This window comes from Papaver somniferum, chromosome 4, assembly GCF_003573695.1.
Source record: "Papaver somniferum cultivar HN1 chromosome 4, ASM357369v1, whole genome shotgun sequence".
Lineage (NCBI taxonomy): Eukaryota > Viridiplantae > Streptophyta > Magnoliopsida > Ranunculales > Papaveraceae > Papaver > Papaver somniferum.
The window spans coordinates 43,221,101-43,221,470 of record NC_039361.1 but is presented as its reverse complement, the minus strand read 5'-3'; positions in this window follow the sequence as shown (position 1 = coordinate 43,221,470).

Sequence of the window (370 nt, the reverse complement as noted above, 5' to 3'; positions counted from 1 at the left end):
AGCAATGTGATCTTTCTATATCATCTACATGTATTAACAATAATTACAACAAGAGAAGAGGTATAATATTGGATGATACCGAAAACATGTACTAAAAGAGATCTGATTGAATCGTAGAATAAATGGTTTTTGGATCACACGTCCACCATTTTCGATGATTTTATTCTTCTTTATGAGAAAGATATGCTCTAAAGGAGTAATTTTCTTCAAATCTTGAGCGGAGCGATAAGGATTCAGGTTTTCGGAGTTCACCGCATACCTGAAAACTGATAAACTCAACAAAGAACAGCCATGAAATCCAACAAAAGGTGGTATGAAAGCACATAAACAACACTATAAATGTGTAGATAACTTACTGTCGGAAAGAGAA